The sequence below is a fragment of the Apium graveolens genome, chromosome 6 (genome assembly GCF_009905375.1).
Source record: "Apium graveolens cultivar Ventura chromosome 6, ASM990537v1, whole genome shotgun sequence".
Taxonomy (NCBI): domain Eukaryota; kingdom Viridiplantae; phylum Streptophyta; class Magnoliopsida; order Apiales; family Apiaceae; genus Apium; species Apium graveolens.
Window position 1 is genome coordinate 189,217,661 of NC_133652.1, and position 23,004 is coordinate 189,240,664.

The following is a 23,004-nucleotide window of genomic DNA, read 5'->3' on the forward strand; positions in this document are numbered from 1 at the left end:
CAAATTTGAAAGATGCTGATAAAGGAGAGTTGACTCTGATCAACTGGAAAAAGATTGATGAGGAAATACAGAAAAAGTTTCAATTAGTCAAGGAACCAGATCAGTCAGCCATCCATCACTCTCATGTCAAGCCAATCAATGTGAATGAGATGAGCATGAACTATCTGGAGAAAGGACAATCTTCCTGCATCAAGACTACAAAGGCTGAGATAATTCTTAAACCAAGGGCAAACTATCCAAAGCTATCTTTGAAGAACCCTATGGATTCTGTGTATGAGACACCCAAGCCTGATGAAAAGAAGATTCTGTCAAGATCTATTCTCCTCTACAAAGATCCAGCTGATTCAGCCTCAAGAAAGAGAATTGCAAAGATATTCAGAAATGGGAAGGAAATTTGTGTGGTAGCTGGACATCCACAATTTGCTCATGCAAAGGAAGAAGAAAAAGCCAGATTGAAGCAGGAAAAGAGGCAAGATGCTCTAGATGCAAAGAAGTCTAAACAAAAGAAAGAACAGTTTGTTATCTTGGCCAAGCTACAGGCTGTGAATTCTTCTCAACAAATTCCCTCTCAATCATCTCAAGCTACTGAATCAGAGAAGAAGATTGAAAAACAGAAGAAATCCCCAAGAAAGAAAGAACTGGCTAAAAGAACAAAAGGAAAGTTGGATATTGTTGACAAGGAATTGGAAGATCAATTTCCAAGGGAATCCACTAAAGCTGAAACTCAAGCATCAAAGCCCTCTGTGGTGTTTGAAGACATAAGGGTGGTGGACCCCTACAGGAACATACATGGAGAGCCTATTATGCCAAAGGATGAGCCAATAGAGTGGGATAAATTACCAATTCCTGACTTCAACTTGCCAATTCTTACTAAGCCAAGAAGGACAAAATCAAGGGCAGTCAAGAAAGTGAAGTTGTCACCTCTCAAATCCAAGTCAGTACTCAAAGCTCAACCCAAGGTCAACAGGGGAGACTACTTGTACTTGTGTGACATCAAAGAATTCTCAGATCTAAACCTTTATCTGGAGGAGCTGGATGAGGTAAGGGCAATTGATGCATACAGAAACCTACCTGAAAGGTTGGTGTTCAAGTACAAAGGGGGAAGGGAGATTCAGCGGCCTCTTCACAGGATACTTCAAGAAAGTCAAGCTGTGTTGATCAAAGTCTATTCATCCTTCAAGAAAAACTTTGGGTTCAATGTAACTGCAAGAAGATTAGTATTGAAGAAGATTGAAGAGCTAAGGAGTGTTAGAGCCAAAGATGCACTACCCAAAACTCTTATCATCCCATACACAGGAAGAAGAGTGCATCTAAGGCCCTACTGGCTAATGGAATTCATGGATGACAAGGGTGTGAGAAGATTCTTCAGATTAGAAGACCAATTGAGTATCTCTAGCAATGAGACTCTCTTGGAAATGCAAGAAATGTTAGATCTCTCATAATCTGATGAATTAGAATTCCACAGACAGCTCCAGAATCAAATTGAAGAAAACAATAGAAATCTTGGAAGAAGATCCAGACCTTCAAGAAACTAGAAAAATCTGCTCAGACTAGAGGAGCATCTTGAACTGACTGTGAGCCAAACCTTGTACATTTTTGTTTAAAATGAAGCACTTTCAGTTTTATCTACTTATCTTTAAAGATATATGTTTAGGATGTTTTGTTATCATCAAGTATCTCTTAATTTATGGCTACAATTCCAGTAGACATAAATTGGGGGAGATTGTTGTGAATATGTTGTGTACTTGATGATTACCTAAACAAAACATCTAAGTAGATTTTACTTAGTGAAATAATGTAGCACTCGACTGATAAGAATTATAGTCCCGACGGATATCTCATTATAGTCCCGACGGATGATTAACTTATTATCCATCGAGTGAGTAGCTTATGTAATAATAAGTTTGTAGCACAGTGTTGTATGCACCTTTGTATAGAATCTGAAGTAGCATATAAGTCATGTTGACTTTAACTAGATATGCAGAATAGGTTGATTAACTGTACATAAGCAATGTCTTGTAATTCTGTATAAGTGAAATGAAGTCAAGTGCCAAAATAGCTGCCAACAGATGCTTAACAAAGCTTCGACGGATGATCAAATTACTATCAACGGATGTTTAACATAGCAGTCGACGGATGATCAATTAAGTCATCGACGGATGATCTGAAAGTCGACTGATGATCATATCAAGATTCAAACATCAGTTGAACAGTGAAAGCTGACACACAGCCGTTGAGTTGGATACAAGTACACTGTGGAAGCCCATTAACTGGGTAATAGAGGACGAAAAGCAGCAAAGATCAAGACTGTTAGATTTTATATTTGTTCAGTTCTTTTGACTTTGTAATCTTGGTAATATATAAACCAAGAGAGTAGCAAATAGAAAAATAACTGAGAAAGCTAAAAAACAACAACAGAGAAATCTTTGTAAGCACTATCTTTAGCATTTCCTGTGTTTTTTTAGCAGTTCTATTTTGTAAGCAGCTGTGAGCATTTCTGCACACAGAGTCCTCTCGATATATTAAATATATCTCTGGTGGAATTGTTTAAATCCACCAGAAAGTTTTTAAAGCCTCTTGTTTTTAATTACTTATGTTTTGATTCATTCAAGTTTACATTCCGCATTGTGCTAATCAAAACAAATATATCCATAATCGAGTTGAACATTTTTATTTCAAGAAAAAGGTTCAAGAATTCCATTCAACCCCCCTTCTGTAATTCTTGCTATATTGTTAAGGGACTAACAAGTAGTGCTTGGGTGCCCGACTAGATCTATATAGCGAGATATAGATCTGCACTGTATCCTGGCTGATCAGTAGGGTATAGATGCAAACTTGTGTCCAGTTTAGTTCTTTTATATTCGCCAGTAATGGCCTTCTTTCCATTCTCGCGGGGTTTTATCTTTGCAGATGTACCCAGATAACCGATTCATTTAAATTGCCTTAACACTGTTTATATTTTACGAACTTGTTGAGCAATTGTTGGCTCACCCCTTTTTATTATTATTCCCTTTATTATTTTCAGTCAAGAAGGAATATGAAACCTATCAGGACTTGAGTAGTAAAGAAGCGGGTCAAGCCGCGGGACCCTCTCATACCCAAGGTGTTGATTCCAATCCAGGAAGAAAGCTTTGAGTTGCCCGAATAGGTGGAGTGTAGATAGTTAGTGTGTATGTTTGAATAAAGATGAACTTAGTTTAAAACTGGTGAGATAATGCTTTGTAATAAAGAGAGTTTGTAAGATTTTGAATTTGGTTTGTAATAAAGTAGTTAGTGGTTCTTGTTTTCATACTTTAACCTAAAAAGATCCTGGTTAGTGTAAAGGGGGTTTAGATATATTTCATTATTATTGTTATTCAGGTTGTACAGGTTTGGAGATTAGCTAGTAACCCCCAGACTTATACCCCGAGTTTGGAGGGCGTTATAGGTTTGGCATCAGAGATGTAGGTTTGGTCCCTGATAACAAGAACATTAGGAATAAGATAAGATAGGGAGATCACATAGGATAAGAATAGTTAAATAGGAAGAGTAGTGCCAGGATTTAGATAAGATTAGAATAGAAAAGTATAAGTTCTAGGATTATTTGGTGACCTTTCTTCTTTCTTTGGTATATTGTCAGATGGCGTCGTCAGGTTATTCAGGTTCATCTGAGAGGACAGTCACAGGACCAGTCACACTAGTTATTCCACCAGTGTCTGAGTACATGTTTCTACCACCTCCACTATTGCCCCAGGAGCCAGCACCACCAGTGCCAGGGCTTTTTCATGATCCAGTAAAGATGTTTGATCCATCAGAGTTCTTTGATCCGATGCTTCCACCTCCACTTCAAGTAGAGCATCAGTTTATTCCAGAGGTTGAGCCAGAGTTTCCACCACCAGCAGTGTTACCTCCTATTCAGGTGCATGCCCCAGAGCTAGAGGTAATTTCAGATGGTTCTGATTGAGGGTATGGGTGAGCATGATGTAGAGTTACAGTTGGGATTACCACAGCAGGGTGTTGCAGGGATGCAGAGAGTTCCGTCGCAGGAGTCTGTAGGACATGTTGCACAGCCATATATGGTACTGTATCATGATTACAGTGTTATGACAGAGGATGCTGAGTATTGGAGATCCCAGTGTAGGGAGATTATGTATTTGTTTGATCAGAGAGACCGAGGACCATTAGCCGCACTTCAGCCGGATTATATGATGTGACAGAGGCTACAGTCCACAGTGATGAGCTCTACCTTTGAGCTAGATGCTTTGACACATTCCGGGCCGGCTTCTTATGCGGAGTTTCATAGAGTTCTTCGTTTGGCACAGACAGTTGTCCAGAGACTCCGGGATGAGCTGAGGCGTATTCCGCCAGGATTTTGAGATCTGACTATAGGAGACCAGATTTGTAGTATAGGTGATTGATGTAAATAGATGCAACTAGTATAGTATGGATAGTGATGTATGTGTGTAGTACTTAGCTTGACTTGTAGTAGCAGCAGCTAGGACAATTTTGAGCGAGACCTTTTGTACCAAGCATCCACACCTGAGGCTGGTGTTATATATAAAATGAACTCTTTCAAATTTTCTTTTATTTAAATTTCAGTCTTTACAGTTTTACAGCATTTACATTTACTTTATCATTTTACAGTTTTCCATATTTTAAATTTTGTTTAAATTTAAAAACAGTGTATCATTATTTTCACTCCAAGTTATAAAACCATTTCAACTGATTGTTTAAATTTCCTTTTTTTATATTTAGCAAATTGTTTTCTTCCATAAATCATTATTTAAATTTTTGTTAATACAAGAAAAATAGTTTTCGTACTTACTATCAATTGTTCAATAAACTGTTAAAAATAAATCATTTGTTTTATTATCAGAAAATGGCACCAAAGAGAAAGACTAGAACCAAAACCTCCAACAGCAACTCTGAGGGACATACCAATGATACCATAAATCAAATATTCCATCTGATGCAACAATATATGGTAATGATGCAGCAGTAGATGCAGCAACAGCAGCAACAGATTCAGCAATAAATGTTACAACAGCCACCTCGTCCTGAACCTCAGATACCACCAGCTATACCTGTTGTTACCTTCAAGCAGTTTCAATCGATTAAGCCTCCAGAGTTTGAGGAAACAGTAGATCCTATTAAGGCTATGACTTGGTTAAAGGAAATAGAGAAAGCATTTGCGCTTGTGAAAGTAGGTGAGGACCAAAAGACTGATTTTGCTAGCTACTTATTGAAGGGAGAAGCAAATTATTGGTGGGAATCTAGGAAAGCTTTAGAAGGTGAAGACATTTTAGCCTGGGATAGGTTTAAAGAGCTGTTTTTAGAGAAACATTTTCCTCACAATGTGAAAAATCAGATGTAGATTAAATTTCTAGAGCTGAAGCAGGGAAGTATGTCGTGACAGAATACGAAGCCAAGTTTATTGAATTGGCTAGGTTTGTTCCAGAACAAGTTGATACTGAGGAGAAATGAGCCCAAAGATTCCAACAGGGATTACGACCGTGGATCCGTGGCCAAGTGCAGTTTTTGAGTTGACAACTTATACTGCCATAGTCCAGAAAGCCATGATCACTGAGGGAGAAAGTGAGAGATCTCAGAAGGAAAGAGGACATGAAAGTTTCCAGAACTGTTCCAGCAGGATGTCGGGATTCCAAGCCCGGACAAATATGAATTTCAAAAGGATAGGACAAGGCAACCAGAAAACAGGTAATCGTTTCCAAGCTCCCAGCCAGCAGGGAATAATCAAAGTCCCAGTGTCGTACTGCAAGACTTATGGTCGGAAACATTTCAGCGTCTATATCAAGGATAATGGAACGTGTTTCAAATGTAAGCAGAAAGAGCACTATTCTAATGAATGTCCAGCGGGAAAAATAGAAGTTAATTGTTTCTAGTATGGAAAGAAAGGACATATCGCTAGGAATTGCAAAGGACCAACAATCGCAGCTAGTATTCCTAAAGTGTTGGAATTACCTCCTCCACCACAGCCTAATCAACTCAGAGCAAGGACTTTTAACATGACAATGAAAGAAGCCGTGCAGAGTCCTAGTGTGATTGCAGATACACTTTTGGTGAACTCGGTAGATTCAAAAGTACTAATTGATTCTGGAGCTACACGATCTTTTATTTCTGAAGAATTTCTTGATAAGATATATTGTGAAACTGAATGGTTGGGCGAGATGTTAATCACAAAATTAGCGAATGACGACCAAGTTCCGGTAGATCGGGTATGTCTTGCGTGCGATATCGAGATAGCCGAAAATCATTTCTTCGTAGACCTGATCCCATTTAAGTTGGGAGAGTTTGACGTTATTTTGGGAATGGATTGGTTAGCTTGTCATAATGCTCAGATCGATTGCGCGAACAAGAAAGTGAAAGTGCGAACTGCGAAAAATACAACGGTAATGTTTAGAGGCGAAAAACAACGAAAGAAATTTCTGACAATAATGCAGACCAAACGATTGCTTCGATAGGGATGTGAAATGTATATAGCCTACGTATTAAATATAAAGAAGGGAAGTCCCAAAATAGAAAATATTTCAGTTGTATGTGAATTTCCTGATGTTTTTCCAGATGAGCTTCCAGGGTTACCGCCAGACCGAGAGATTGAGTTTACAATCGATTTAGCGCCGGGTACAGAACCAGTTTTGAAAGCTCCATATCGAATGACACCAGTGGAAATGAAATAATTGTCAACGCAATTACAAGATTTACTAGACAGGGTAGTCATAAGACCCAGTGTATCCGCAAGGGGTGCACCGGTATTGTTTGTAAAGAAGAAAGACGGCAGCATGGGACTATGCATCGACTATCGGGAATTGAATAAGTTGACTATCAAAAATAAATATCCCCTACCAAGAATCGACGATCTGTTTGATCAACTAAAAGGAGCCGCATGGTTTTCTAAGATAGATTTAAGATAAGGTTATCATCAATTGAAGATTAAAGCTGAAGATATTTCCAAGATGGTTTTTCATACTAGATACGGACATTATGAGTTTCTCGTAATGGTATTCAGTTTGACCAACGTACCAGCCGCATTCATGGACTTGATGAACAGGGTATTTAAGAGGTACTTAAATAAGTTTGTGATTGTATTTATTGATGATATCTTGATTTATTCGAAGACTAAAAAAGAGCATGTCGAGCATTTGAGGATTGCTCTGGAAATTCTAAGAAAGGAGCAGTTGTACGCGAAGTTCTCGATATGCGAATTCTGGTTAAATGAAGTATAATTTTTAAGGCATATCATTAGTAGAGAAGGGATTCAGGTTGATATAACGAAGATTGAAGCTGTGTTAAATTGGGAAAGGCCAATATCACCAACAGAAGTTCAAAGTTTCTTAGGATTGGCAGGATATTATAGAAGGTTTGTCAAGGATTTTGCGAAAATAGCAATGCCACTGATCAAGTTGACTCGAAAAAGTGAAAAGTTCGTATGAGATGACAAATGTGAGGAAAGTTTTCAAGAACTGAAGAATCGGTTAGTAACCGCACCGGTACTGGTATTACCAGATGAGTATGGAGAATTTGTCATTTACAGCGATACTTCATACCGCGGACTAGGATGTGTACTGATGTGACATGGTAACGTGATTGCATATGCCTCGAGACAATTAAAACTTCATGAATAGAAATATCCTACACATGATCAGGAATTAGCAGCTATCGTATTTGCATTGAAACTTTGGATACACTATCTTTACGGTGAAAAATGCGAAATCTACACAGATCATAAAAGTTTGAAGTACATCTTTATGCATAAGGAACTTAACATGAGGCAATGCCGATGGCTAGAATTAATTAAAGATTATGATGTTACGATTAGCTATCATCCAGGGAAAGCGAACGTTGTGGCAGATGCACTAAGCCGAAAAGAAAGATTGTATTTGTTAACTTCATCTAAAGAATTAGCCAAAGAATTTGACAAGTTGGAAATTGAGATTCGTGTTCCCAATGAATTTACTGTAGCTATTTACGCAATGACTTTCCATCCGGAATTGTTAGAAAAGATTCGACGATGTCAAGAAGAAGTGATGGGTCAAGATGAAAACTTAACGGGAGAAGAAATTACCATCCAGAAGGATAACAAAGGAATTCAATGCTTTGCATCAAGAGTCTGGATCCCTAATATGACTGAGCTGAAGGAAGAGATATTATGAGATGTGCACAGTTCGAAATATTCCATACATTCGGGAAGTACAAAAATGTACCGCGATCTGAAAGAAAACTTTTGGTGGCCAAATATGAAGGAGATAGCAGAATGGGTAAGTAAATGCTACATATGCCAACGAGTTAAAGTGGAACATCAATGTCCAAGTGGATTACTGCAACCATTGGATATTCCAGAATGGAAATGGGAACATCTAGCAATGGATTTTGTGGTAGGACTTCCAAGAACCAAAGCAAATTATGACGCGATATGGGTAATCATTGACAGACTAACGAAGTCAGCACATTTTCTACCGAATAATGAAAGATTTTCACTCGACAAGCTAGTGTACTTATATCTCAAAGAAATTTTGATGTGACATGGAGTTCCAATATCTATCATGTCTGATCGAAATCCCCAATTTAATTCAAGATTTTGGAGATAATTTCAAGAATGTCTTGGAACCAAATTAAATATGAGTACCACTTATCATCCGCAAACTGATGGGCAAAGTGAAAGAACTATCCAAATAATTGAAGACATGTTACGAGTTTGTGCGATTGATTTCGAAGGCAGTTGGGACAAGCATTTACCTTTAGTTGAATTTTCTTACAACAACAGCTATCACGCGAGCATTGGAATGCCGCCTTACGAAGCTTTATATGGGAGAAAATGTAGATCACCGGTGTATTGGGATAAATTTAGAGAACGCAAGATTTTGGGTCCAGAATTAATTCAACAGACTAAAGAAAAGATAGAACTTATTTGAAAGCGACTAGAGGCAGCACAGAATTGACAACGCAAATATGCAGATCAAGCTAGGAAAGATATGGACTACCAAGATGGAGAGCATGTGCTACTTAATATATCGCCATGGAAAGGATTGACCAGGTTTGGCAACAAGGATAAATTGAAGCCGCGATACATTGGACCATTTGAAATCTTGAAGAAAGTCAGAAAAGTTGCCTACGAGTTAGCCTTACCGCCTCACATGCAACATATTCACAACGTGTTTCACATATCAATGCTTAAGCGATATAATCCTGATTCTAGACATGTAATAGAATATGAATCGATAGATATCCAACCTGATTTGTCTTTTGTAGAGCAGCCGGTAAGAATTTTAGATCGGCAAGAGAGAGTGTTGAGGAGTAAGTCGGTATCTTTAGTGCGAGTTTTGTGGAAAAATCTTATGGTTGAAGAATCACCTGGGAACTTGAGAGTGAAATGTTAGAAAAGTATCCCCATTTGTTTTTTTAGCGAGTTTCTGAGGACAGAATCCTATTAGGGGGGACGGATGTAACGTCTGGGAAAATTACAATTGTATTACATCATATTTATGATAAATTATGTGTGTTAAAGTGTCATTTATGTGTACTTAGTAGTAAAATCCTAACTGCTACGTGTTACGTGTATTCTATATCATCCAGATATTTTCAGAGTATTTTTCAGATATTTTGTTTTGTATTTATAGCTTTCATATCAAAAGTTATACGACCCGAATCATGATTTTATAGCTGATAATTCAAATAAAATAAAGAGCTTTATTTTTCATCAAACGGCTTGTACCATCGCATTATTACGAACATCTAGGTATTTTACAAATTTTCTCGTTTCACGAAAAATGACTTTTCCGAGCCCCATTGGGTGTTAAGAACCCCACAAAAATCACATTTTAATTTTTATCAAATTATAGGATTTTCATTTATACTATTTCTTTATATTTTTGCATTATTCACAATTTTTGGGAAATTTTGGCATATATATTGTATCTATAAAATATTTATAAATTAAATTTTAAAACTCAAAAATTATAAAATTAGGGGCCAATAAATTTTAAAAGATGTAGAATTAGGGCCTTAATTTTAATTTGGAGTATTAATTTTACTACTATAAATAGCCTAATTAAAATTCAGGAAAAATCATAAAATTCTCTGCAAATCGGGTCGGGAAGAACAATTTCAGGTCAAGAATTCAAGCCGTGATTTCTAACTGATTATTGCATCAAATCAAGTGATTCAAGTACCCAAATCGAAGGTTTTCATCTGTTCTTTTTGTTTTTGATATCAATTTCATGTTTAATGCATCGTTTTTTATTTTTGATTTCTAGGGTTTATGTTCGAATTAGGGCTTTTTGATTCTAGGGTTATTATGATGTTTTGATGATTGGTATAGCTTCCTGTTGTTATTTGCAGTCGATTCATGGTGTTTAATTGAACAAACGATTCGGGGATAAGTATATTCGATTATTAGGGTTTATGTTCGATTTTTAAATTATACCTTCGTAATTTCTGTGAATATTTGGTTCTTGAAATGTTAGGGCTTTGATTGTATGTGTTCTTAGCTTTGATTTGCACTATAGAACGTTTAATTTCATGTACAAATGAAGAAATTCGAAGTTTGGCCGGAGTTTTAAGTCGGTTTGATCGGAGAATGATATCCATGGATGATTCCGATGATTGAACGGTGTGGTTGTGTTGTGGAAGTGATTTGGAATGGTTTGGACTCAAAAACCGTACCAAACGATGTTGTTTTGGCCTGATTTTGGGTGGCCGGAATCCTGGCCGGTGGCCGATATCTAGGTAATTTCCGGTCATGTTCTTTATAACCCGGAAATCGACCCGGTTGACCCGTTTGTCAACCCGGTTTTAATCCGTTTTGTCAGAGATTTTGTTTTTGACAAGTGTTTCTGGAAAATAATTTTTATTTTTATTTTTATTAATTATAAAAATTAGTTTTATTTATTTTATAAATTGATTAATTAATTATTTAATTTATTTATTTATATTATAAATAATTTTGAAATATTTTCTAAAAATCATATTTAGTTATTTTCTTAATTATTTATTAATTATTTATTATTTATTAATTTTTAAAAATGATTAATTATTTGATAATTAATCAAATAATTTTCAATAAATCATAATAAATTCATTTTAATTCCAAAAATTATAGGAAAATCTTTTTTAATTCTGTTTTTTCTTAAATAATTACTTAAAAATATTTTTAAGGTTTAGAAATTAATAATAATTATTTATATTGACTAATAAATTGATTTATCTGTGTTTAATTGATATTAATTAGACGGTCCGTCCGATTCGAGCGAAATGAAAGCCCTTTGACTCAGAAAAATGAATTATTTTTATTAAAAATAATATTAAAACTTAATTTCTTCTAGAAACTAGTTGAACTTTGATATTTAGTTGATTGTAAGCTGAATCGCGTGCAGAGACGAGTCCGATAAATCCCGAAAAATAGGAAACGAGTGAGATAAGGATCAGCTAAGCGAACAACGAGTCGATTTTGATTCTAAAAATTATTTTAAACATAAAAATGATTATGTGGCTTATGTGCTTATGTGTATTATGTGTTTAATACAGTCATGCTTGTTAATAAATAATATACGACTCAATAATATGCATATGGGTAGACAATAGGAGCTATGTGAAGTCGGTTTGAGACATAATTGAGATACGAAATGACTAAATCGGTCTATTTCTTTGATAGAAGCCAGGCCAGCAAAGCGGATTGAGCCGGTGATAGAAGAAGGTGACATATTTGAAGTAAATTGCGTGGAAGGCAAGTTTTTCCCCTATTCTAATATCAGAATAGTGACGTTTCTTCATATTCTTATCACACTTGCACTCTTTTAATTCTTATTCATAAACACTTATGCACAATTGCTATTCTCTTGTTCATATTTCATTTCGATTCTTGATTTCTCCTTTCCTTTGAATTCTCTATTCATATTCCAATTGTTACACATACTCATTGGTATATTCTAGTGGTTAGAATATATCAAAGCATATTGATTGTTTCGGTTGCTACTCCTTGGACTGGATAGTGATGTTTGGGATTAAGTTTTACTTGATCCTATGGACCGGGACATAACCAGATCCTTGAGATAGGCCGAAGTGCATGGGTGCCCGACTAGATCTATATAGCGAGATATAGATCTGCACTGTATCCTGGCTGATCATTAGGGTATAGATGCGAACTTGTGTCCAATTTAGTTCTTTTGTATTTGCCAGTAATGGCCTTCTTTCCATTCTCGCGGGGTTATATCTTTGCAGATGTACCCAGATTACCGATTCATTTAAATTGCTTTAACACTGTTTATATTTTGCGGACTTGTTGAGCAATTGTTGGCTCACCCCTTTTTGTTATTATTCCCCTTATTATTTTCAGGTAAGAAGGAATATGAAACCTATCAGGACTCGAGTAGTAAAGAAGCGGGTCAAGCCGTGGGACCCTCTCATACCCAAGGTGTTGATTCCAATCCAGGAAGAAAGCTTTGAGTTGCCCGAACAGGTGGAGTGTGTAATATCTGGGAAAATTATGTGAATATTATATGTTAAATTAATAAATATAAATTTGTTTTATAAGTTCAAAGTTATTATTGCCAAAATATTAGATGTTATAGTTGTTATGTGTGTTTTTGTGCGGGTCAGAAAATTTTTGATTGATTAATATGTGTTCAAACTGCAATTATACGAATCGATCTTTAATTTGGACTCGTATTTAATTACGTCTTTATCAAGATACCTGTTTTATCTCATTTATATGCATTTGAATGTATTTTATGCATATTTGGGTTTTTCTGTTAATTTAAGTATCATTTTATTTTTTGAAAACGAACGGACCGGGACCCCACCGGGACGTTAAAGTCCATAAAATTCATGTTTTTATTTTTATAAAATTTTACGTATTTCAAATATCCAATATTTTTGCATTTTTGAATTATTCCCAATTTTTGGTGAATTTTGACATTAATTTTGTATTTTATTGATTTTAAAATTATTCCCCTTAATTATTATCATGGGGCATAATTATTTTAATTTGGGGATAAAAACACCCTTATTTGATTTTTGGGTATTTATTTGATAATTAATATAAATAGCTGATCAGAAATATTTTATTAATTTTATTTTAGCAAATTTCAGAAAAATAGAAATAACCATGAACAAGTTCTTGGGGTGAGATTCATTCAAGAACAAAGATTGGATGATATTGGGTGATTTAGGAATCCATTTGTAAAGCTCTGATAACCAAATCAAAGCTCATCGAGCCTGTTCTATTGATATCAAAATCAAGAATTGAGGTTAGGTATTTTATAAAATCGATTTTAGTGTTCGTGCCCATGAATTCGTTTTTAAAATTGGGTGATTGCTGATTGATTTTGATGTTGCAAATAGCTTTATGACGATCTGTAGAGTCGATTTATATATTAACTTCAATTATTTAATCACTGGAATCATATAACCGAGTTCTTGGTTTATACGTTTTTGTTTTCTTGATTTTATGAATTACTGATGATAGTTTGAATGATTTTGAATATTTAGACTGATTCTAATTATCCAGAGCTTTATTTTCATGTATGGAATGTTAGATTTGGTTGTCAGTTGTGTGATTTGCGATTTTCCGACAAGGACGCCGGATAATGCCCGGTTCTTGCCGGAATCGAAGCTTTGCACGATTGTTTCGGGTTGTTGATGTTGGGAATAAGTGATATGGTCCTTTAGAATCGATTTTTAGTTGAAAACTAGACTGAAACCAGGCGAAAAAGAGCAGGGAAGGGATGCCGAAACTCGGCCGGAGTTGGCGAGTCACTGGCCGAATTCTGGAAAACCCAGAACTCCGGCGGTGTTCTTCCCCGACCCGCCTGGGTTCTTGGCGACCCGGTGGGTTATTTTTTTGACCCGACTTTGATTCTTCAGCCCTGAAACCAAATTCTGAAAAGTGTTTTTGAAATTTCCTTTTTATTTTTAATTCAAAATTGTTTTCTTATTTCCAAAAATCATTTATTTTGTTTTTAAAAATCATTTACTTACTAGTTTTAAATTCTAAAAATTATTTACTTGATTATTTTAAATTCCTAAAATTATATTCTTTTATTTTTAAAAAAATACAATTTTATTTAATTATTTATGATTTATTTTAGTTAATTATTTATGAATTTAATTAATTGATTAATTCAATTAATCAATTAATTTTATTTATAATTAGTTAAATAAAGATAAATTATTTATAATTAATTCAAATAATTCCTAAATTTATTTTTAAGATTTTAAAAATTATATTTTTGTATTTAAAAATCAATTAATATTATTATTAATTGATTTATTTCTTATTTTATTCATAATAATTAAACCGTTCGTCCGTTTAATACGAAATGAACGCGTATAGACTCAAAAAAATATTACGCTTATAATAAAAATACTTTTGAGACCTAATTTCTTTTGTATTGCAATGTCATTTGATTTGTTAGTCCTTTTGAGTTGGTATTTGATCGGTAAATGCTAATAATGACCTGATTTTAATTCAGAACGTAGTGAAACCTATATTTTGACGATTTGACTTAGGTGTTACATGAAATATGTGATTACGTGTTATACAATTACCATGATTACGTGCTATGTGATATGCATGCTATCTATTTACAGTTTTAAAATGCCATGATTAGTTATTAACGATCAGGTAGAGGTCAAGACGTAAAGTTACGTCGATTGAGTTTGGTTTTATCAGTTAAGATAATCCTTTTGTTTATAGAATCTAGTAGCAAGGAGTGCCGTCAAGTGTTAGAAGAAGACATTAGCCAGAAGCTATAAATAGAGTTATAGTGAGAGGTTATCGAGCATACCAGGCAAGTACCCCTAACTTCACTTATCGTTCAAGTAACGTTTATTTTGAATCATATTATGTAAGTATTTATATCTTCACATATCATTCAAGTGATATTGACTCTGAACTTTATTCTTTCAATTTTTATACTATTTCAAGTTGAGAATAGTTAATATTTTAACATTTCGCTACAACTTACTCTATACAGTGAAGCTTTGAATTGAGATTAGCGAATAACTAATTGTTCTGGTTATTTCGCCATTGGTTGTTGAGATAACTCTGGACCATGAGAAATAGGGAGTTATGTGGTTAAGGATGTCATTTGATTCGACTCCTTTGACAGAAAATTGTTTTTTATGGGTTGGATGGTTGCGTAAGAGGACGTGGCGGCGGTCTAGCGTGAGCTATGTGTTATACAGGATATAACACCTTGCTAGGCTGATATGTGCCTTGGGTACCTTTTGTTTAGTTGGATATGCTTCGGTATACCAATGTTGCTCCGCGGCTGATCACCGGCGGCAACACACCGTCGTTCGAGGATTCCAATCCCAAAACAAAATTCATATACAAATGTTGTTTATTATCAAAATATATATCAGTTTTGATACTGTTCAGGTATTGTGTTTTAGTTTTGTTTATAAGATATATTGTTGTTGTTGTTCTAAATCATAAGGTATATACTGCTTGCTGAGCATTTCTTTCGCTCATACTTTTTTCATATCCTGATTCTTTCAGCTTGGCCAGGGCAAGCTTGAGTTCCTGGTCTGACCAGAAGTTATGTGCTTGTAGATAGTTTGGTGTGTTTTCCAGGTAGACAGTTTGGGATGCTTAACTAGTCTAGAAGTTTGTAATAAAATTTGAATAAGTTGTAAAACTAATTAGACTTATGGTTTATAATAACAGTTGGGTTGTATTAGTGTTTGTTTCATACTATAACCTGTGATCGATCTAGTTGCATGCAAGGGGTCATATTTATTATATTATTCCGCTATAATTATTTTATTATGGTTTATTGGCTAGTGACCCCCAAATCTAGACCCCGGGTTTCGAGGGCGTCACAGATTGGTATCAGAGCTACAGGTTATGGTCACTGAAACAGTCTTAGGATTGTCATCGGTAGGTCATAGGAAGATCACATAAGATAGGCGCGTGTAGTTTAGCTCTTATAGGGTTAAATTTAGGTTATTGGGCTGGGTTATAGTTAAGTTGTTCTGGTTCCCTGTTTTTTGTTTAGCTCTTAGCTTTTATGCCATTGCTTTGCTATTTTGTTAGTTTTGAGGATGGTTAGAAGTATTGAAAAAGAGGTTGGAAGGTTGTGTTGCAACCTTATTCACTATTTGTTGGTTTATTTGAGATTTTGAGCAAGGGTTTAAAAGGTTTGGATAATTCTTCGTAAATTTTCTTTATGTTATTATTCTCGAGATAATAAGCAGGATTATGTGATAATCATGTCGCTTGTGTTAATATGGTAGCAAGTTTATGATATTTTGAGAAGAGATAGTGCTTGAGAATTTTGATATGCTAAAGAATTGCTACATATTTGACAAAATGCTTGACAAATTATTATATATGTTGCTTGTTTCTTACCAGAATAATGGCACCAAAGAGAAGGAATAATTCAGGAGAGGATCGTACCGAGATTCGTACGGATCCAGCGATTGTCCAGATGTTGGGACTGATACAGCAACAGGTATTGCATCTTACGCAGCAGCAACAACAGCAGCACCAAGCAGCAGCACCACCTGCAGTGACTTTTAAGCAATTTCAAGCTATAAAGCCACCTGAGTTCAAGGGATGTGCTGATCCCGTGGAAGCCAATGCATGGCTCAAGGAGATGGAAAAGGCTTTTGACTTAGTTGGAGCAGGAGCTGAACAAAAGACCAAGTTTGCTAGCTGTTTTCTGAAAGGTGAGGCAAACTATTGGTGGGAATCCACGCGAGTATTGGAAGGAGGTGAGTTTATAACTTGGGAAAGGTTTACAGAGCTGTTTCTGGAGAAGTATATACCGAGGTACATGAAGAACCAAATGGAGATCTAGTTCATGAACCTGACACAAGGTGATCTTACTGTCGCTGAGTATGAGGCTAAGTTTACTAATTTAGCAAGGTTCGTGCCAGACTAGGTTGACATAGATGAAAAGAAAGCAAGAAGGTTTGAACAGGGATTGAGATTTTGGATTCAGAATAGAGTGGCCATGTTTGAATTGACTTCATATGTGGCAGTGGTTCAGAAAGCAATGGTGATTGAAAGTAAGAGTGGCATGTCTCAGAAAGGAAAGGATGGGAAGAAAAGGAAAATAGAAATCTCAGGAGGAGGCCATCAACAAGGTAACTTCAAAGGCCATTTCAATAAAAGGTCAGAGTTTCAGGATAATAAGAGTGTGGGATTCAAGAAACCATAACCAGGGAATGGGAAGCGTTTCTAGAATTCAAATCAGCAGAGGCCCAATCGTCCACCAGCGTCAGATTGCAAGTTTTGTGGTAGAAGGCACTTTGGGATTTGTAAGGCTAATGTGTTGTGTTACAAGTGCAATCAGAAGGGACACTATGCTAATGAGTGTCGAAGTCAGACTACAGCTCAGAAATCAGGGAAATTATGCTTTAAATATGGAAAGATGGGGCATATTTCCAGGGACTTCCAGACAACTGAACCAGCAACTAATATGGCGATGATTGAAGGACCACCAGCAAAGGATCGGCCAAAGGCCAGGACATTCAACATGACTATGAAGGATGCTATTCAGAGTTCAGATGTGGTTGCAGGTATGCTTCCAGTTAACTCCGTAGATGTTAAAGTTTTAATTGATTCTGGAGCTACAAGGTCATTTATTTCTCAATTTTTTGTCGATAAACTGCATTGCGAAGTTAAGTTGTTAGAACAAGCATTAATGATAGAGCTAGCTAATAAGAACCAAGTTCCCGTCGACCAATTATGCCCGAGGTGTGATATTGAGAAAGCGGGACATCATTTTTATGCCAACTTAATGAAGGGTTTTTAGCACATAAATGTAACAAAAACGTAAATTTAAACCTTAAAAAAAACGAAACCCTCCGCAGGATCCATGCGAAAAATAATATTTAATTCGTAGTTCAGTATGTTTACCTTAAGAAGCTTTACGTTAATGGAAAGATGGAGGTCTTGAATGATCACCATGTAGCCCGTTGCTGGAATGATCTACGCCTTGAAGGTATCCACACGAATGATCGCCCGGAGGATGGGTGTGTACTAGCACGTTCTTGAGGCCGCCTTCTTGCTCTCTCTATATCTCTTCAAGCTGCTAGGGTTTATATTTTATCAAATAAAATATGTAACCCTAATTCTATTAGAAAAAGATATTATATAGGCAAGAGCTATTGGGCCTCCAACCCTAAACTTAATTTTAGAGTTATTATTATTATTAAATTCGAAATTCTAATTATTGTATTATTAAGTCTCACTTAATCATCCAATAACTTAATTTCGGATTTAATATTAAATTCAAATTTCCTATTTATTTAATTAATTAAGTCACACTTAATTAATAACAAATAATTTGAATTACTTACATTTAGTTTAAATCCGAAATTAAATTAAAAAATCCTCCAATCATTCTTTGTGCGACCCTTTAGGTTATTATTATGTTGGCAACAATTTTAAATCTAATTTAAAATCATAAACAATGAGCGGCATCTAGTGATACATCATTGTTACCCAAGTAATAATAATTAAATCGGTGATTGATTAAACCTTTTGTGTATAATGTACAATGTACTATAATCCTTTTAACCATATATTATAGATTAAACTTGAGACATGTTATGTGTCATCCTCTTCATAATTTAATCCAGGTTTCCTTGATCGATGAGTAGACTATAACATCAAATCAACATTTGAGCATGGCCATGCATTTTATAGTCTAACTCAAACAAGAGGCCAATAATACCACTCCTAAAATATGAGGGTTAAAACCTTTCTAGATCATTCATATTTCTCATATGATTCATAATATACCCAATATACACTTTTATCATCACCTGGTCAAAGGTAACTTTTAATGCAACCAAAGTATACTAATTCTCATATAGAAATATAATGATTTCAAGTCTAAGGACCAATACATCATTATCACTGTGAGAATTACTTATGACACAACAGACATGTAGAATCTCACATTGGGTCTTCCAGCACCATGTATATAATACATGTGCCTGTGTTTTGACTTTAGTATCACTATACCTATGATCAATGAGATGTGATCATCAGTAAACATTCACACTAGTCTTAATGCATTATTTTTGTCCCTTAATAATAATACTCGATTAGGGATCTTTAGGAATATCGATACTATTCTCATAATCTCATTTCTAAGTTACGTACTTAGAGATATAAAATTACATATCATATTCCAAGGATATTTATTAATCTAACATCTTATCATAAAAATTAAAGATATAATAAATTACTAAAGAATAATCCATATAATCAGAATTAATAATCCAAATGTTTTATAATATAAACATAATAGTGTTGTCTCTAGGGCACAAACACTAACACTTAATACCTTTTAAGTTGGGAGAATTTGATGTTATTCTAGGAATGGATTGGTTGTCAGAGAATAACACTCAGATTTATTGTAAGAATAGGAAAGTGAGACTTCAGACATTGGATAGTAAGAAGAAGGTAATATTTTGAGGAAATAAGCATGAAAAGAAGTTTTTAATGATAGTTCAACCAAAGAAGTTATTGCGTCAAAATTACGAGGCGTATTTGGCCCATGTGATAGACACTAGCAAGGAAGTTCCCGTACTCAGAGTGATTCCAGTTGTCAATGAGTTTCCAGATGTCTTTCCAGACGATCTTCCAGGGTTACCTCCCGATAGAGAAATTGAGTTTGCGATTGATCTAGCACCCGGAATAGTTGCAGTTTCTAAAGCTCCGTACCGGATGGCACCAATGGAGATGAAAGAGTTAGAAACTCAGCTGCAAGATCTTCTGGATAAAGGAAGTATAAGACCCAGTGTATCCCCGTGGGGCGTACCAGTACTGTTTGTCAAGAAGAAAGACGGGAGTATGTGGCTGTGTATTGACTATCGAGAACTGAATAAGTTAACCATTAAGAACAAGTATCTGTTGCCAAGGATCGATGATTTATTTGACCAATTGAGAGGCGCTCTATGGTTTTCCAAGATTGATTTAAGATCCAGATATCATTAACTGAAGATCAAGTCAGAAGACATTCTGAAGACCGCATTCAGAAACAAATATTGGCATTATGAGTTTCCAGTGATGGCATTTGGATTAACCAACGCACCAGCAGCTTTCATGAACCTGATGAATCGAGTATTCAAGAAGTATTTGGATAAATTCGTGATTATGTTCATAGATGAAATTTTGATATAATCCAAGACAGAAGAAGAGCATGCAGAGCATTTGAAGCTAGTTATGGGGATACTACGACAGGAGAAATTGTATGCAAAATTTTCCAAGTGTGAATTTTGGTTAAAAGAAGTACGATTTCTTGGGCACGTGATTAGAAATAAAGGAGTGGAAGTGGATCCAACAAAGATTGAAGCCATAATCAACTAGGAGAGACCAAAGACACCAACGGAAGTAATAAGTTTCATGGGACTAGCAGGTTACTACAGAAGATTTATGCAAGATTTTGCAAAGATAGCTACGCCATTGACAAAGCTCACTAGGAAGAACCATAAATTTGAATGGGATGAGAAGTGCGAGGAGAGTTTCCAAGAATTAAAGAATAGATTAGTATCTTCACCAGTGCTAGTCTTACCAGATGATCAAGGAAATTTTGTGATTTATAGTGATGCGTCGTACAAAGGATTGGGATGTATTTTGATGTAACACGACAAGGTGATAGCCTACGCTTCAAGACAGTTGAAACCACATGAAGAGAAATATCCAACGCATGATCTTGAATTGGCATCTATAGTGTTTGCATTGAAGATATGGAGGCATTATCTGTATGGGGAAAAGTGTGAGATCTACACGGACCACAAGAGTTTGAAGTATATCTTTACCCAGAAGGAATTGAACATGAGGCAGAGAAGATGGCTAGAACTAATCAAAGACTACGACTGTACCATCAACTATCATCTAGATAAAGCAAATGTGGCAGCCGACACTCTGAGCAGGAAAGAAAGATTAAACATGATAACTTCATCTGAGGAATTGATCAAGGAATTTGAGAAGCTTGAAATAGAGGTCAGTACCCCAAGTATGTCTATGGATGTGTTGTGTGCAATGATTTTTCAACCAGAACTATTAGAGAAGATAAGAAGATGCCAGGAAGAAGTCATGAGCCATGAACGAGATAGTTTGACAGGAAAAGAGATAGGAAGTCAAAAGGATGATAAAGGGATATTAAGATTTTCTTCCAGAACATGGATACCCAACGTAGCTGAGTTAAAAGATGAAATTCTTCGAGACGTTCACAATTCCAGATACTCAATTAATCCCGGGAGTACGAAAATGTACAAAGACTTAAGAAAAAACTTTTGGTGGCCAAGTATGAAGAAGGAAATTGCAGAATGGGTAAGTAAGTGTTATACTTGCCAGCGAGTCAAAGCGGAACATCAAAGGCCCAGTGGACTGTTACAACCATTGGACATTCCAGAATTGAAGTGGGAGCATATTGTGATGGATTTTATAGTTGGGTTACCAAGGACTAGGGCAAATCATGATGCTATTTAGGTTATTATTGACAGATTGACGAAGTCAGCGCATTTTCTTCCTATCGACGAGAGATTCTCAATGGGAAATTGATTCAGTTATATTTGAAGGAAATTATGACACAACATAGAGTTCCCGTATCCATAGTTTCAGACCGAGATCCTCGATTTAATTCAATATTTTGGAGAAGTTTTCAAGATTGGCTCGGAACGAAGCTGAATATGAGTACCGCGTATGATCTGCAGATAGATGGTCAAAATGAAAGGACAATTCAGACTATAGAAGACATGCTAAGGGTGTGTGCTCTAGATTTTGAAGGAAGTTGGGACGAACATTTGCCATTGGTTAAATTCTCCTACAACAATAGTTATCATGCCATTATTGGAATGTCACCTTATGAAGCTTTGTACGGGAGGAGAAGCATATCTCCAATATGTTAGGAAGAAGTTGGTGAGAGAATGATTTTGGGTCCCAGCAGACAAAAGAGAAAATATAACTCATTCGGGAAAGATTAGTAGTTGCTCAAGATCGTCAACGCAAATATGTTGATCCTGCTAGAAAGGATATAGAATTTGAAGTTGGTGAAGCAGTGCTATTAAAGGTTTCCCCTAGGAAGGGTTTATCAAGATTTGGAAAGAAAGGAAAGTCGAGTCCGTGTTATGTTGGCCCATTTGAGATTTTGAGACATGTGGGAAAGGTTGCTTACGAGTTGGCGTTATCACCTCACATGCAGCATATTCACAATATGTTCCATGTGTCGATGTTGAAGCGTTATTTGCCTGATTCGAATAATGTGATAGAATACGAGCCAATCGAGAGTCAGCCAGATTTATCCTTTGTAGAGAGACCAGTGCAGATTTTAGATAAGAAAGAAAGAGTGCTTAGGAATAAGTCTGTGTCTTTAGTGCGAGTCTTGTGGAGGAATCCCAAGGTTGAAGAGTCGACTTCGGAGTTGGAAAGCGAAATGCGATCCAAGTATTCTCATTTGTTTTCCTAGGCTGATTCTGAGGATAGAATCCTGTTAAGGGGGAAGGATGTAATATCCGGGAAAATTATGTGAATATTATATGTTAAATGAATAAATGTTATGTGTTTTATAAGTTCAAAGTGATTATTGCCATAATATTAGAGGTTATAGCTCTTATGTATGTTTCTGTGCGGGCCAGAAAATTTTTCGATTCATTAATATGTGTTAAAACTCCAATTATATGAATCGATCTGTAATTTGGACTCGTATTTAATTACGTCTTTATCAAGATACCTGTTTTATCTCATTTGTATGTATTTGAATGTATTTTATGAATATTCAGGTTTTTCTATTAATTTAAGTATCGTTTTGTTTTATAAAAACGAACAGACCGAGACCCCACCGGGACGTTAAAGTCCATAAAATTCGTGTTTTTATTTTTATAAAAAATTTACGTATTTCAAATATCCAATTTTTTTGCATTTTTAAATTATTCACAATTTTTGGGGAATTTTGACATTAATTTTATATTTTATTGATTTTAAAATTATTCACATTAATTATTATTTTGGGGCATAATTATTTTAATTTGGGGATAAAAACACCC